This window comes from Mauremys reevesii, linkage group 9 (assembly GCF_016161935.1).
Source record: "Mauremys reevesii isolate NIE-2019 linkage group 9, ASM1616193v1, whole genome shotgun sequence".
NCBI classification, from domain to species: domain Eukaryota; kingdom Metazoa; phylum Chordata; order Testudines; family Geoemydidae; genus Mauremys; species Mauremys reevesii.
The window spans coordinates 35,010,242-35,023,944 of NC_052631.1; the positions used below are offsets into that span (position 1 = coordinate 35,010,242).

The 13,703-nt window shown below is 41.1% G+C and overlaps 1 protein-coding gene across 3 annotated transcripts in view; it reads right to left on the bottom strand.

Annotated features, from left to right (window-relative positions):
• NYAP2 (neuronal tyrosine-phosphorylated phosphoinositide-3-kinase adaptor 2) overlaps positions 1–13,703 on the bottom strand; it is a 169,136-nt gene that overhangs the window by 92,269 nt on the left and 63,164 nt on the right. Inside the window, exon 1 of one of the 3 annotated variants that reach the window (XM_039489834.1) lies at positions 5,331–5,425. The exons of the other annotated variants lie outside the window; for them this stretch is intronic. The gene's annotated coding sequence lies outside the window, so the exon portion shown is untranslated. Of the gene's footprint in view, positions 1–5,330; positions 5,426–13,703 lie in introns of those variants that run through there. 3 annotated transcript variants of the gene reach the window in all.

The following is a 13,703-nucleotide window of genomic DNA, read 5'->3' on the forward strand; positions in this document are numbered from 1 at the left end:
AGGGCAGGATTTAACTCAGAAAATGGCACTGATATCCATGTACATGTCATTCTGACATTTAACCAACCCATAGAGACGGTTTGTAGGAGTTGGGCTGGGCCACACTAAAATATATTGTTGCTCTACACCTAATAATAATAATAGCCAGACTCTATGAAATGCTTTTCATTCCAATTCAATGCTTTACCTATAACTCAGCAACACTAACAGTGTAGTAAGATATTCTATACAGTGATTTATGTCTATAACAAAAAAAAGAAGAAACTTGTTTTTAGATGCTATCTTCTAAGTTCAAAACTAAAAAAAATGCTACATACAAAAATCTCTTTTAAGGTTTGATTTGACTTTCTATGGCCCTATATAAGAGTCAGTCTATTGTAGCTTACATAACATATGCTATTTCATACACAATCTATTCTTCTCCACACCCTAGCCTTTATGCTGATGGTATCTTACCAGGTGATCATGCCCCTCCACTCTCATATTGAGCAATCCCACTGAAGTCAAAGGGCCAGATCCTTAGGTGGTATAAATCATCATAGCTCAAATGAAGTCTATGGGACTATGCCAATTTAAAACAGCTGGGGGATCTGGCTTCTTCTGGAGTAAGGATCTACTCACTGTAGCAAAATCTGGCCCTAAATATCAATTTGCTTTTTAAAAAAAATTAAATCTTGTCATAAGGAAAAGAGAAACGCCGTATCCATCTAGAATAGACTCCATGTGGAAACATTACAAGTCTCTTTAAAGGAAGATTAACTTCATTTCTCCACCATGAAGCTGGAATATTTAAATTCATATGATATCTAAAAATAACATGCTGAATCTGTTTGTTTAAGCTGGCAAACTCAGGTGGTGGTGGTTTTCATTTCATGCAGCTATACCTAATTTGCTACAGCTAAAACCTATTTGAAACATGCTGAGCAAGAGGAACAAGCAAGGTGTCCCCTTGTCTGCAACTTAAAACACCACACTACATCTTGCCAGTCATTGCACACATCTTCTGTCCTATATTTAAAGGTCACATCTGGCCAAGTAATTGTTAATCAAACATCCACACAATTTAATCAATTGGAATGCAGATTATATTAGTGCCCTCCTGTAGCTGCATGTAAATTTTCCTGTCGTAGCCGTGGCTCTCTTTTCATACCAAACCGATCCAATTTTCAGCAAAAAAGTAATGCTCCTCTTTTAGATGAGACAAATATAGAATGTGCCTTTTTTGTTTTGTTTTCACATTTAAAGATCAAGGAGAACCTACATCAATACATTTTTGTTTAATTATACAGTAGCTAAGGGATATGACTCAGTCTCTTTGAAGTGCTTTAACTTCTCTGCTACTTTCTCAAGTGAAATTACATAGGAAAGGGAAGGTACACATCACTTTGAATACAATCAGCTTAGATCTGTGTATAGAAAGGAAGTCAGATATATTTTCCGATTGATTAATAAAATTTATATAGTGGGTCAGTTTCCTGAAAGACAGGTTGTCAATAATGGCTAAGGTATTTACATTTATTTTAAAATGCTGAAAACATATTTGGGGCCTGATGCTGGCCCTAGTTGAGCCCAAGAGAGTTTTGCCATCAACTTCAATTGAAACAGTAACAAGGCCCTGGACAGACTTTACAGTAATTATTCATTCTTTGTTTCAGGGTCACTTTCTTCTTCATTGGCTTCATTCAGTTTATGCATAAAAATATTTAGCTTCCACCATGTGATGATTTCTCTGTCCTCATTGGTAGCTTGATCCATCTCCCATTTAAGTCAATGGGAAAACTCCCATTGACGTGAATGGTGCAGGATCAAGCCCTGGAAGAAGCCAGTGCTTCTTCGGAATTCCTCACATAAACAAGGGTTTTAAACATTGGACATGTGTCCCTTTTATGAAATTCATAGTATGATTTTCTTAGCACCAATATTAGAAGTTGGGAACAGCTAGTCTTAGGGTTTATCTATGCCCACCACTATGGTGTCTTTATTTCCCTGATTGTAAAACAATAAAAATATTTTTCCACTTGCAAAATGTATTGAAATATTTTTCTGCCACTTAAATACCTTTATACATGCATTTTAAGCATGCAACCTACAAACTCTACAATGTGCTTAACACCAGAAAAGAAAACCTGAAGCAAGAACATCAACAAGAGATGAACTAAGATCTGTTGTCTCAGATTTTTATTGAATAATGGAGATCTCTTATCTTAGAATCCCCAGCTGTGAGGTTCCCCAACCCCCAGCCCATATATTTTTCAGACATCAGGATGGCAACATTTACTAAAAGATATTGAGTGATAGCTTTAGCAATGAAAGCGTTGCCAATTCAATTACACAGATGATTAGTACCCAGTAAAGCAGGAGAAGAAGGGAAAGATTATCATTTAAGCACAGTATGTCAAAGGACAAACACTGATACTTCTTCTGGGATTTCCACATTTGATAAAATAAACTTAAACTGTTATTTATGGAATGTTGATCCTTTGCTGCATATATTTATATTTACATATATGTAATTTAGAACAAAAAGGCCTATGTGCTGTTTTGATAGAATGTTGCTTAATGAAGGAAAAGGGGGTTTTTTAAGTGTATTATTTATACCTGCCATATGACACACATGGCTTGATCATGAGAGCAATAAATCACATTTATCTCTGGGTACTTACAAACACTCCCTAGAGACCAGTAAAAAGGCATATGGCATAATGGAGTCATCTGTTCAATTGTAATCATTATTGTGGTACATATTAAATGTACTGTACTGAAGGTGAACTGAGGGCCTGTAAAACTGCTAAGGCCTGTTAGTTTAGACTTTTTTTTTTTGGTTTTATATTTTGTTTTACCTGAATTTAGTATTCATGAAAGGTGGCAGATTGGCAACACTGACATGCCTACACTGTAATCAGGGGGTGTAGACATACTCGAGCTAGTTTTAATCCACTGGAACCAACAGTAAAGCTGCAGCAGCGCATGCTTAAGTACTGCTGTGCAAGCCTACCAGGAACCCTGGGTAATAACTCGTGGGCTGCTAGATTAAAGCTAGCTTGGTATGTCAGCAATCATACCCCATGATTTCAGCGTAGACATACCCTGAGAATGAAACCTTCTACCCACACCACACATACAACATGGACAGAACAAGCAGAAGTTTTTCCTAATTAAACACCCTGCAGAAGAATGATTTGTAGGTGTGAGAAAGTATTCTCCACAGCCGTTCAATCCTGCTCTTCCAGAACTATTGGTCAGATTTCATTTGACGAGCATAACTTTGTTTATGTGGCTCAGTAACTGGCACTGCCAATGAGGGTGTCAAGAAGGTTACGAAATTTAAATCCAAAGTTAGTTCCTCAGCTGAGTTTTCCCAGAGTTCAGGGCTGTATGAATTTGGAAGAGTTTTGGTTCAGGCCAAAACCAAAAGTTCAGTTTCCAATCCACCATTTTAGGGGATGAAGACCTAGTTCAGGGCTATCACTAATACTGAGTAATGATGGTGGACTTTTTTCCCCCATGAGGATCTTTACCAATTAAGTCAATTAATTTCACATCGACCTCGAATCTATCATCTGACGATATTAAAAAAAATGGGACAGGCTATTGGTCACTACCAAGCTGAGCCAGTGTATTAGAGGAGAAAATCTCTAACTCTCATCACAATTCCTCCGAGCCATCCATCTCATTCCTCACTGAAAACATATGGTTGCATTGATAGATATTTGGTGGGAATACTATTTGGAAAGATTTCTCATTAGACTTCTAAATTCACTGTTCTTACTGTGAATTGAGATTTCAGAATTTTAGATTGCAGAATTCTGACATCTCAATTCACAGTAAGGTTTATTCTGGCAAACTGCAGCTTACCCTGAATAATTATCTATTTTTTCCACAAAATGCAGTTTGAAACGGAATTTGTCAGTGACACAGATCAGCTAGAAAGTGATGTAACCTTAAAATTTACACCTCAACAACAGTTGTAAAGGAAGACTTTATCTGCTCTTTTTGACAACTCCATAATGAAGAGAAAACCTGAGAAATTGTTTTCAATCTTTTATTACAGATTTCTGTCCCAGTGTAATTCCAGAACTTTAGGTGTTCAAAGGAAGAATCCCATTATTACTTCTTATTGTAGTATTAGCGTAGTCCCTAGCAGCCTGTAATGAGGTATATTGGCCCTTTAAGGCTGGGAGGAGCAGGGGGAAACTTGGAGACCAGGTTACCCCACTGCAGGTGTTCTGCTCCACACAGAGACCCAGGGAACAGAGGCAGCTGTTGAGAGAAAGGAGGTAGTTCTGGGGTAGCAGTCAATGTCCAGAAAGACCCCAAACTATTGGGTTGTTCAAGGCTTGGACTAGGAGACTTCATATGGCACTGGGCAGGGTTCTCCTCTCTCTCAGAGAATGAAGGCAGGTTCCAGGAAGGAAATTAGCATAGAACCTGCCTCTTCCTTCATAGAGGGAGTGTTGCTGTTTGGCACAGGTCTGGCTGCTAGCCTCTACCAGGACTCTACTATCTTCAAAGACGCACACACATACATACGAGACTATACAACTCCATCAGATGCATATGATGGAGCAGGGAGAATGAGACTAGGTGTTTGGACTGTATCTTCAGACTGCGAAAGGAGAGGTGAACAAAACTCACCCCACAAGGGATGACTAGGGAGGAACGAATCCTCCAGTCCAGGATATAGCAAGGTGAAGCTGATTTAAGGACTTGCTAGGTGTGGCTACCTCTGACTCACAGCCTACTACACACCTCAACCATTGTGCTAGGTACTGTACAATCATTGTGAGATACAGTCCCTGCCGCAGTGAGCTTACAGTCTAAGTAGGCAAGGCAGGCAAGGGTGGGAGGGGAAACAAAGGCAAAGTGCCTTTCCCGAGATCACAGAGTCAGGAACAGAATGCAGGTCTCCTGATTCCTACTTCAATACCCCGTCCACCACTTTAGGAGATCAGATTAAAGGAAAGTTCCCCAAAATTCTAGTTCTGGCAGTTGAAATCCAACAGTGACTACAGACATAACCTCATGTATTGTACTACCTATTGTGACAAAGTTCCTCCTCTACCTTGGTGGGTCCTGCGCTTATTGGTGGATTTGCTCACCTCAGTGATCTTCCCCTCTTGTGGAACCCACAGTCTGGGTCAACTCCTCCTGTGTTGGATCAGGAGTTGGGAGGTTTGGGGGGAACCTGGGCCCGCCCTCTACTCCAGGTTCCAGCCCAGGGCCCCGTGGATTGCAGCTGTCTATAGTGCCTCCTGTAACAGCTGCATGACAGCTACAACTCCCTGGGCTACTTCCCCATGGCCTCCTCCAAACACCTTCTTTATCCTCACCATAGGACCTTCCTCCTGGTGTCTGATAATGCTTGTACTCCTCAATCCTCCAGCAGTACACTCTCAACTCCTTGGGCCTCTTGCTTCCAGCTCCTCACACACACCAAACTCACTGATTAACTGGGAGGCTTTTAACTAGTTCCAGCCAGCCCTTGATTGACTTCAGGTGGCCCAATCAATGTAGCTCTCTCCACTGCCTTCTAGAAAGATCTTAACTGGCCCCAGGTGTCTTGATTAACCTGGAGCAACTGCCATTTGGTTACTATGGTACTAGGGATTTGGTTAGCCTAGGGCTAACATACCTGTTCCTTACTACTTTACTGTAGCCATCTGGCCTTGCCCCATCACACTATATAGTTACTGTGACACCTATTCAGTATTTGTGTTGAAGACTCATGCAAAATATACATTATTTTCAAAAGCCTTTCATGTATGAGTTATTTTTTATTTCTGTATTTTACTGCTTTCCCTCTTTGAATAAGAGATGGATCATATTTTCAAAAAGCTGCCTCTGACTGAACATGCCAAAAATTGCACTTGTGTCAATCTGGATGGAAAAAGGCAGGGACGTGTCATGAAAACAGATGCCTTAGCAGGATTATGGGGTGTGAAATTAAAGCCCAGGTTGATAAGACCAAACGGTTAGTGGCCTGTGACTCAAACACAGATGGTCATATTTTGCAAGAAGTGTTCATGGATTTTTGCTCAAAATTCTGAACAGCTATTTGGTTCTGCCATATTCATTTCCCTTTTTTGTCACTGTTCATGAATAAGCTTTTAATGCACTAATGATTGGCAAATGGCCATATGAATCTTCTTAGCTTTATATGAGCAATAATATTCACTATTCTTTTACGTTTATTCAATGTTATCTGTTAATCTATTTAAAAGTTTCAGTCATCCAATCAGGAGCAGCACCAATACATGTGACTTAGGTGACTGGTCACATACTAGGAACAACAAAGAGAAAACAAACAATTCACTGGTACCCTACAGGCTGAAATTTACTTGTATAAGCTACTCTGTGAATCCGTATGAATAAACAAATACATTTGTAGACATCAGGATCAATGAACAGAAAATTAGACTGAATTTGTCAAATACCTTATTCTCCACAAATAATTTCAACTATCTCTACCTTAGATGAAACAAACGGGCTTTCAAATAGCCACACATGCAAAATATGATCTCTTCTTTCTGTGACATGAGATGAGCTATTTTTTCCCCAAATACTAGAGTAAGTCCTTCTATGGGATTTTCTGTCAAAGCTGTGCACAGAAAAGCAAGTTATTAACTCCTTCCAGAACCAATTCTAATACCACACAGTAGGCTAAATTACCAAAGGCTATAACTTGACAGTTTGGGATTCACTCTACCAACTCTGACCCTGAAGAGTGAATATGGATAAAGCTGATCTGTCAGAGAATCCTTCATAGACTGGAAATAGCCTTGACAGTCTCAGAGATTAAAGGAAATGATTTAAAAGTGAGTTGGCCAGGAAAGACAGAGAGACTATGAGTGAGCACTGCCAGTAACTTTAAAGCTCTTCTTTAAGTTGCAACAGAAAGTCACTAGAAAATGCTTATTAAGTGGATTCTATCTATGGATTAATAATTTAGTTATGCACTTATACTGTAGCTGCATTTTTAGAGGATTTCATTCTGTGGCCAGTTTAGCCAAGTAATCTGAATATAATTAATCAATCAGTCAATAGAAGGGATGTATCCAGCCGCATGCTGTTTTTTCTGGTAGGCTTGGCAGACCGTGTAGTATACAGAAACATAGGAATTGCTGTAATGGATCAGACCTGAGACCCATCCACTCTGATATTCTGTTTCTGACAGTGACCAGTGCCAAATGCTTCAGGGGAATGTGTAAGAACCCCATTGTAGGCAGATATGGAATAAACTGCCCCCCACGTTGTTTAGAAATAGGCTTAATCCCAGAAGCATGAGACCTAATATCCCTTGTACAAATGTTATTAATTATAACCATGGATATTCTTGATATCCATATAAACATCCAATCCCTTTTTGAATCTTGTTAAGTTCTTGGCATCAACAACTTCCAGTGACAGTGAGTTCCACAGTTTAATTACACTTTGTGTGAAAAAGTAGGTCTCTTTCTCAGTTTTGATTTTCCTACCTTTTAGTTTCATGGAATGGCCCCTTGTTTTTGTGTTATGAGACAGGGGGAATATACATTCTCCCTCTACCTTCTCTCATTATTTTATATACTTGTATCATGTCTCCTCTTATTACTTTTCTTTCTAAGGTAAGCAATCCCAATCTTTTCAGGAAAGATGGAGTTCCTGTATTCCTCCAAACTGGAGGTACTATTGTCTACCCCCTTCATGATGATCACAACGGGAGAAAGAACTCTTTGGCTTGGTCTGCACTACAGACTTATGTCGGTATAACGACATTGCTCAGGGGTGTAGACGCAGTTATACCGACCAAACTCCTCATTTAGATAGCGCTATGTCAACAGGGAGGTGGAGTCCCTACACTGATGGGAGAAGCTCTCCGATAGGCATAGGTAGTGTCTTCACTAAGCACTACAGTGGCGCACCTGCTTCAGTGCAGCTGCCATGCTTTATGTGTAGACAAACCCTCCGTGTTGCCCTCATTCCCTGAGCATCCCCACTGGGCTCTGACACAATCCAGCCTGTGTGGAGTACCAAACCTGCAGTTCAAAAAAATGCTCTGCTCACATGAGAGGTCCCTCTATGGTATATTCATGTACAAGTGGCAGCTGATTGAGCACAGGATTACTGTCACATGGCATGTGTTGCACACCGCCTTAATTTGACATTCATGATTTCCTGACTGAACATAAGCATGCATAAAACATGCTGGCCATTGCACGCAATGTGAGCAGTCACTTCAGTCACTCCACACCTTGAGGGAGAAGAGATGCATGACAGCTGGTACTTGCATCAGATCAAGCAGGAGGTTTTCTCCAGATGGAATTTCACCTTCCCTGTGGTTGAACGACTTTGTACAATGAAAAATCATTAATAATTTTGCAATGCAAAATATAGGTGCTGAGAAAGGGAGTTTGGTTTGCATGGTATATTTGTTACTTGTTTATGAAGTCCTACGGAAAGCTAAAGTATTGTTATGAGCTATGTGCTGCCTGTGACATTTTTGTCTCACTATTGGCAGCAGTGTGATAGCATGTAGGTTCTTGGTTAGCCATTAGCTAGGCAAATACTATTCAAATGGAGCTCAGATTAATGGAAGTTTGCACGAGTAAGGACTGAATAGGGATCTTTGGTACTTTTATTACAACAGCACCCTAGTAGGATGGGCAATTTGTAAACAAACCAGACCAGGAAATGAAAAATAGTTGTTTGTTTTCTTACAGATAACATACAGGACCAAATTTATCACTGGTGTAACCCCATTAAGTAAATAAAGTTGCACCAGGGCTGATGACAGCCCTAAATATTTCCGGGCAAATTGTGATTTTGTAGTAACATTTCTTGTAAAGTTGTGGGATCAATTTATGGCTTGTCATCTGTGCAACAGCAATAAAATCAAAGTAGATCCAAAGTTGCTCCATAGCATATATATGCCCCACTCTGTTGAAAAAGATGTGTTTCTCTAACTGCAGCTTGTTATATGAATTGCTTAACATTGTATTTATAAAAGCAGCAAAGAGTCCTGTGGCACCTTATAGACTAACAGGCGTATTGGTGCATGAGCTTTCGTGGGTGAATACCCACTTCGTTGGATTGTATTTATGTCACTGCAAAAATCTTAGACTTCATCAACTTTAGCTGAGGGTTAGTGCTTAGAAAAGACACACCTGAGAATCACATTTTTCTCCGAAGATTTTGTTCCTACTGTAGTAACACTTAAGGTCACTATGACTGGAAGATCAGAGAAAATATTATGATTGGTTTACTTTGCACATTTGACAACACTTTGCATATTAGTCAATTACCTTTCCTGTCTTATGTTCTTATTGAGAACCTCCCTCTGATGCACTGCTTTGGTGGGAAATGTACGTGCACTCTACCCCCCAGGCTCCAGAAGAGAAACAGCAGCAGCAAAGCAGAAAATGAAAAAGCAGCAGTCAGAACATATGCACCAATATATTTGATATCATTCCTGGGCCTACCCAAAAGACCTCTGAAGGAGAACAGAAAATCCCTAAGGAATATTTTTATGAAAAAAAATTAAATCATCAATCCAGTTAAAATGATTAGCTAGTTTTCAAAAGAAGCAACTCAACAATGCCCATTTAATATGGAGAGAAGTTTCCTGATGTGTGTTTGATTAAAAGGTTTGGTACAGTACTCAGTCTTAGAAATGTATGGCTGAAGGGACCACAGGAGGTCCTCTAGTCCATCCTCCGACACTGATGCAAGATTAAGGGTTACGTTCACCCAAACCATCCCCCACAGATGTCTCTCTAACCCAGGCAAGGGCAAACTATGGCCTGTGGGCTGGATCCAGCCTGTCAGAGCTTTCAGTCTGGCCCGTAGGATTGCCAGCTCCATGGCACAGGGTGGCTAAGGCAGTCTCCCTGCCTCCTCTGGCCCTATGCCCCTCCCGGAAGCGGCTGGCACAACATCCCTGTGGTCCCTGGGGGTGGGGGGGACAGAGGGTTCCGTGCACTGCCCTCCCCTGCAGGCACCACCCCCCACAGCTCCCATTGGCCAGGAATGGGGAACCGTGGCCAATGGGAGCTGTGGGGGGTGGTGCCTGCAGGCGAGGGCAGCGCACAATGTAGCCACCTGCCCCACCCCACCCCACCCCCAGGACCCACTGCTGGACATGCTGGCCACTTCTGGGAGCAGCATGGGGCCAGGGCAGGCACGGAGCCTGCCTTAGCCCCATTGTACACCACTGCCACCCTGGAGCCAGAGAAGTGGCAGCAGGCTGGAGCCCGCAACCCAACCCCTCCTGCACCCCACACTCCAACCCCCTGTCCTGAACCCTCTGCTGCACCCCTCCTTCACCCCAATCCTCTGCCCTGAGCCTCCTCCCGCACTCCACACCCCCTCAAGCACCCCGGCCCCCTGCCCTGAGCCCCCTCCCGCACGCCACACTCGTCCTGCACCCAACCCCCTGCCCTGAGCCCCTTCCTGTGCACTGCACCCCTCCCACACTCCCTCCCTCCCACACCCCAATCCCCTGCCCCAGCCCTACATTCATGGCCCTGCATAGAATTTCCTCACCCAGATGTGGTCCTCTGGCCAAAAAGTTTGCCTGCCCCTGGTCTAACCTGTTCTGAAAAGCCACCAATGATAGGGATTCCATAATCTCTCTTGGTAACTTGTTCCAGGGTTAAATAGAAATGTTTTGCTAATATCTAACTTGAATTTCCCTTGCTGCAGATTAAGCCAGTTACCTTTTGTCAGTGGACATGGAGAGCAATTCATCATTGTCCTGTTTGCCACAGCTCCTTAACATATTTGAAGGCTCATCCAGTACGGCCTCAGGCTTCTTTTCTCCAGACTAAACATACCCAGACTTTTTAACCTTTTCTCATAGGTCAGGTTTTCTAAACTTTAACATTGTTGTTGCTCTCCTCTGGACTCTCTCAATTTTGTCCACCTCTATCTTAAAGCATGGTGCCCCAAACTAGCCACAATACTCCAGCTGAGGCCTCACAGTGCCAAGTGAGATAGGTTACAGAGTACAGCAAGGAACTACATTCAAGTCAATAGTATAGTTAATCAACTTTTCCACTTGAACCCTATCCGCATCACCGCACACGAACCAGACTTTTGAAATCCATCTAGCTAGTGGCTGTGTATTAGGGTTAACACCACTCTGCCATAACAACAATTCAGGCAGCCAGCTCTAGTTATTGTATTACAATCGTGATTTAAGTCCAGCAGAGTTTTCTTCAAATCCCAGCAGGTCATATGGAGGAGATAATACAAATTGCTCTCAAGCTATGGTATTTCTATTCAGTATTTGGCTACTTAATCCCCTCAAAAATTTAACTTTGGGGCATTCTTGCCACATGTGAGAAAAGCTGCTCATTATATTACAACCTCTGCAGGTTCTAGTCTGATAGCAAGTTTCCCATTTCATTCAATCTGTTCAGGGTAAGTTTAGTTCTCCAGGAGAACCTAACACTGAATTATAAAACAGGATGTGCAAACTCTTGCTAGTATGTCTGAATTCAGCGAGCCAGAATTGTGTTGTGGTTTTAAAACTGCGTAGAGTTGAGGTTTCATAGACTTCAAAAGTTTAATACTTTTGGAGAGTGCAGTGCGTGTGTTAATAGCTCCATGTTTTTGTGATAAATTCTTTATCATCAGTGAAGTTATTAAATACTTGTTCAGTCTCATATAATGGCTTCAAATAAAAACGTTCATCAAGGGTAAAAAAAAAATTCTGTCTCTCAGAGACTGGTGAAGAGAGAGCTCCAGTTTTAAATCTAGGTATATATATTGATCATGAATGGTCCACATAGTATGTCAAGGTGGCCTATGGAGCTATTTCCGGCAGTCTTCAAACAATTGTTCTTACTGTTAGTTGTAGGACAATTCAGGCCTCTTTTAGAATTCTTAGAGATCTTTAGGACCAGCTAAACTAAACAAAGCCTTTATTCATTGCTGCTTCGTGTCTTTGGTCAAAGTTCAGCCATGATCAAAATGTTCTTGTTGTCACCAACTCAGGAAGCATAACAAAACACACAAGGCAGATCAAAACATCAAAGTGTCCTGGAGTGATTACAGCAGTTGGGGGCTAATAAATGTAAAGCTCTTCATCCAGGGAGAAGAAATCAAAAGGACAGAATGGTGGATTGTAACAAAGCTGCATAAATATCATGATTACTTCCACAATGCTTCCTTAATTACTGTCCTAATATTAATACTAGAGCTGGTAGAAGAAAAGTATTCCACCCGAAAATTTTACAAGACTTTGTGGGAACATATCAATTCTGATTGTTTTGATTGAAATACTCCATATCTTCACGTTAGAATGGAATGTTATTCCCCATTTGTCATAGCCTCCTGATGCTCTTTGTAGGCCAATCACCCTGATATCTCTCAGGTGTGGCTTATTCCGTAATCAGGGTTCACTAGCTCCAGCCCTTAAGGGGCAAGCCACCCTGTTATGCCTCACCATTGTGAACAGAAAAGTCTGATGATCATATTTGTAGCTTTCAAGCTAAACCCAAGTCATGCAGTGAGCTGTATTCTAATCTCCTGGCTGTTGGCCCCACCATCACTCAGATTAGAATTAGATTGCTTGAGGTAGTGAAAAGCAGTGAAAGCAGTTCTTTGCTAGCTGAGAAGAAACAAGCCTCTGCCTGATGCTTTTCACAAAACTGGCAAAAATAACCCCTGGGCTATTTTTATGCCTGATAAACAAATAACAAAGTCCATTTTTATGCCTCATAAACAAATAGCAAAAATGCTGACATGGCCAGATTTCACTGTAGATATTTTTCAGACAAAACAAGGAAATGAGAGTGACAAATTAAATGGATGTCTTAGTTGTAGGCTCTTTCTCCTCCCTTGTCCTAACTGTTAGAGGAAATGGTAGCATTAGCATTTGTAGGTGTACCTTGCAGTATATACTGTTTTCTGCAGTGTGGGCTGTAGAATTCTATTGTTTTGAAAGTCAAAAGAGAAAATGTCATTCTGTTTACAACCATTAAAAAGTTAATATTCATCAACCATGTTTTTGGCATATATTTTCCTTTTTTAAACAACTCTGGTATCTCATACTACCAGGTGATAACTTGGCCAACCTTCACAATAGTGAACTCTTAATGATAAAGAAGGTGTCAATCAAAGGGATATACATAAGTAATAATTACTTCTCTCAGTCATATGTATAATTCCATCCATGATGATAGGCGATCCATGTATGGATTAATGGAAGCCCCATACATGGCTCATAAAGTGCCTGTTTAATTCTTGCCCCTGCTTATGTGTAAACAAACTGTTTAGCATATGCAGTGTAGAATATGCCACTTTCCTAACGAATATAAAAATATTTGTATATTGTTTGACACATAATGTGTGTGTGTAGCTTGTGTATGCATGCATGCTAGACCAGGAGTGCAAATATTCTCTATTCAGGCCACCTCTGAAATCACCCACATTTTCTTGCCCTCCTCTGATCCCCAAGTCTGTTGCAGCTGAAAAGGATTGTGGGATTGGAGTCATGGCAAGAAACTGTGACTTGTTTCAGAGGGGGCCTGGAGGGGTATGCTCTGCTACTACTCAAGTAGATCAGATAGTTTACTACCTTGCTTAATGTGTTACTTCTGGAAAGTGTCAGTTTTTAAATGGCATTACAATCAAAAGTGACATCACACCACTAGACATAAAACTATCCAGATATTGTAAAGTCAATTAAGCAGATCAGATACCGTAAAGTCAATGCCAGA